The sequence below is a fragment of the Bombus vosnesenskii genome, unplaced genomic scaffold (assembly GCF_011952255.1).
Source record: "Bombus vosnesenskii isolate JDL3184/JDL3185 unplaced genomic scaffold, Bvos_JDL3184-5_v1.1 scf7180000014032, whole genome shotgun sequence".
Lineage (NCBI taxonomy): Eukaryota > Metazoa > Arthropoda > Insecta > Hymenoptera > Apidae > Bombus > Bombus vosnesenskii.
This window is the reverse complement of record NW_022883337.1, coordinates 5,257-9,320: the sequence shown is the minus strand read 5'-3', so window position 1 is coordinate 9,320 and position 4,064 is coordinate 5,257. Positions and strand designations below refer to the sequence as shown.

At 35.9% G+C, this 4,064-nt stretch overlaps 1 long non-coding RNA gene across 2 annotated transcripts; it reads left to right on the top strand.

The window, feature by feature from the left end:
• The first annotated feature begins 927 nt into the window (after window positions 1-927).
• LOC117239467 lies at window positions 928-2,580 on the top strand. 2 transcript variants are annotated; one of them, XR_004494461.1, is made up of 5 exons: window positions 928-970; window positions 1,328-1,536; window positions 1,664-2,144; window positions 2,233-2,364; window positions 2,451-2,580. It is a non-coding gene; the product is annotated as an uncharacterized LOC117239467 (long non-coding RNA). The 2 variants fall into 2 exon arrangements; XR_004494460.1 differs by having other exon boundaries at window positions 928-1,258.
• Window positions 2,581-4,064: the final 1,484 nt, after the last annotated feature.

Below are 4,064 nucleotides of genomic sequence, written 5' to 3'. Positions count from 1 at the left end.
AGGGTTTTAGCCGCCCTTGCGAGAAAGTTGCTAACGGAACATACCAGATGTGAAGAAAACAACTTTCTATGCTAACACGTGGTAGAAATAAACGTAAAGGAAATCTAAGACAAGAAATACTCGCTTGGTCCGAAGGACCTTAACTATGAAAATTCCAAGACCCCTGGTGGGTACTTAAGACTATTGAGGGTACGCGCCACGGATGTGCAGACATCTGGGTGCCATCCTGTCCGCGGTGTGTGGCCTGGTCTCTGATACGAATTGACGTTACACGGGCTGCGCTGAAGCCTCTTGCTTGTCTTGAATGGGCTGAACCCGTCTCCTTCCTTCTTTCCCTTCAGATTCGGTATCACGGTTCTCCCTCTTCCCTTCCTTTCTTAGCGTATGCGTCCCGTCGCCCTCGGCCGCGTAGCTCCTCCCTCCTATCAAATCCAATTTGATTTCCCAAACCGTGGGGGTGCCTTGCACGAGGGGGTGCCTTGGGATCAACCCCCCCCCCCCGCCGTTCTTCCAATAGCTTGATAACCGTCGGGTAGAGCTTGGGAAGCTACTCGAACTCCCGACGGGGCCTGGAGGCTCCGAAACCCCCTGCGCCGTAACTTTTATCCCTTTGTTTGCCTTATCCATATTTATTGAACATAAAAAGGTTTCATAGTCCATAAACATAGCCGGTCATCATATGTATCAGCCGTAATTACCGTTCAAACGAAAGATACTCGTGGTCCGAAAAACAAGCCAATGTCGTCATAATAATTCCCGTAAATCTACTAATATCCTTTTCCATCGTCGATTTTTACGATTTATTTCGGTTTACTTTGAAACCACTTTCGCAACTGAGTTCGGCTCTATGTATTGCATACTCCATGTCCAACTAATGTATTGTACCGCCGCAGGTCGAAACTCTTAAAACTTTCTAACCCACGGTTCTACCGGTACATCATCAAACAACATGGCGGCACCCGTGATCTAAGTACATCGCTCAAGTCCATAATAACAACTTAAAATCGTAAAAATCATAATATGTACTCACTGTACTCTGTCCGATCTCTACAATATTCGCCCGCGTTGAGTGCTCTCCTTTCTCTTCGTTTGCATCTCGCCGCAATAACCACGCCAGTTCGTCGTTACACTGGATATACACCTCGCTTATATGCGATTTCGATACCGAACTTTCGATACCGAAACGTTGAATATTGCACATTTATCTTATACATTAACCACCTAATCCAGCTCTACTTAAAATTAAATATTAAATAACGTATCATTCCCTATATGCTATGCAACTACCTCCATTAAAATATATGAACCTAATTATTCTTTACTATAGGTTGGAATAAGGCACTGTTATCGCTTTAACTAAAGATTCAGAACAAATACACAACTACTACCAGCAAGAAAAGGCGGTCCAGATAATGTACAAAACCACTCAGGTTCCACTATATTTATCTTATGCCTATATAGATATGGTTTAACCACTATTGTCGCTACATTTGAATATTTCTCGTCTAACTTGGAAACTCGAACCCAATAATAAAGGTGCGTATTATATTCTTCCTATCCTATGACCACTTAATTGAAACAAGTTACTATTAATTTATATAACATCTCCTGCGCTATGTGATATACATTCTATTAATCCGTATGCCGATGTAATCTTCTATAGATTGGAACGACACAGCTGACATCGCCTCAAATATCCAAACAAGCAATTATACCTCTGTTACTTCCAACTATGTATTTAGGCTAAATAACCTATTACAAACTACATTCAGCCCCTAGATCTTCTGCGGATTACCCAAACGAACAAAATTTAAAACGATCTACAACCTATCGACTTAAAACTTAGGAACAAACATATAAGTAGGTGACCACTCGAATTCATCCATCTTTAATTTAATTGCATATGGATATGATTTGCCATACTTGCCATCATTAAGAAAACTCCCATAATATATTGACCACTTTATCGAGAACATCATCCTACTAATAATTTGCGAATACTAAACGACTTTATTATACTAAATACTACTCCATTAACTAGCTTACTTAGGATAAAGTTTAGTAATGCATACCAATCTGTCATTTATTATATTGCATATAAATTGCTACTAGGCCTATACCTACTACGATCAACATTTACCTTGGTAATTAAAACAATAGCCACATACCTTAATTACAACTTATCGACCTAACTCAACTTGCAACTACTGATCAACTTTGTTAAATTTTTAGGAAAATACCACTATATTAATGGTCTACCACGGATGAAATAATACCCCAGCGGCAAACTTATTTGGAATAAAATTCATTAATGCATATAAACTGCTACTAAGCCTATACCTACTACGATCAACATTTACCTTGGTAATTAATGCAATAGCCAAGTATCTTAATCGCAACTTATCGTCTTAACTCATACTTGCAACTACTAAACTATGTTCAATTTTTAGGAAAATACCACCATATTAATGATCTCCCACGGGTATAATAATACTCCAGTGACATACTTATTAGGAATACTCCATCGAACCACTTGTTTGGGATAAAATTAATACGTACAAATATATCCTTTATTACATAGCATATAAATTACTACCAAGCCTATCCCTTCTACATCCATATTTACCTTAGTAATCAAAATATAACCAAGTACCCAAAATAAAACTTATCAACGTTAATTGTCATAACTTAATACAGCATAATATATTCGCTAATCCCTCACTAATGGCCAAGTTGCTATATAACTTAACTTAACTCAATCTATCCCCTTATAATCCTATAATCATAGGCAGCCCAATATTAAACTAATACTTACTGAATGCAACTGGCCACGATGCATTGTACTCTTATCCTTGTTCTAATAAGATAAAACTCCCAATATAGAACTAAAATGCATAACTCCCCCGATTGGTCATATTTAAATTTACTTATGGCTTCTAATGGAACTTGCAAGAAAACTAATTGTCCTTATGCGCTTAAAACGAAGACCCAAGTTGCTGGGCTACCGGATTCAATACCTCACGCACAAAGCAACTCCTTAACTTATAATTACTCAATCTCATATATAAAACAATTTCTATATCGTAAAACCCTTCTTTATTAAGGAATATATTACAAACAATGTCACTCTATTAATGGAGCTAATCATACATTTACTATCTTAATTACCACAATACTAATAACTTAATATAACTCGCTTCAAGCTTAAACTTACATTGTAATAGTAGCTTAATAATAGCTTAACACTAGCTTACTCTAAACAATAAGATATTATGAAGTCAACTATGATAACATAGACAACATTTGATTATAACGATATAACACACATATAACCTATCGCACCACTTTACACCTATTTATTATTGCTCATACATTATATCTTATGATTAACAACCATTCCTCATTAATAACCAAGTTTGTCCATATATAACGCATATAACTAAACTTTTTTCCTGCTCATATTGGCTAAATTTATCCTATACTTTCAAAAAAATTATTCTCCTTATAAGATAACAATACTAACCGTTACCATTACGCTCCATATATATAAATAATAATAAATAATAATAATATAAATAATAACATCACTCTACGCCACCAAAGACTTAACAAATATGCGATAAAACATATACACTAATGTCCAAATCACCATATTTATATTATACATTTCTCCTATAGACTTTACGTGTCACCGTTGACACTACCTCTACAACCTATACTCCTCCACTTCCAATTTATTGAAACATTAGCTCAAAATACTCAATTAAATCTGCATTAAGAAACAAACTGTTAATCTGCTTGCTGTCTACGCACTAAATATTACCAAGCCCAGTAAAAAACATCATATCCTTACATATATGGGCCTGTTCTAACCTTGAACAACCTCTTTTTAACACTGGGTTTACGGGCGTTTCGTATATACCTATCTCTACGAGCACCCGTCAAATTGACGGGTAAACGAAAATATGCATTTTTCTTTAAAAAATCGATTTATTCAAATTAAGTCTGAAAGGAAGAATATTAGGCTTCACGTTTAAATAAATTATTAATAAATAAAGTCTCTT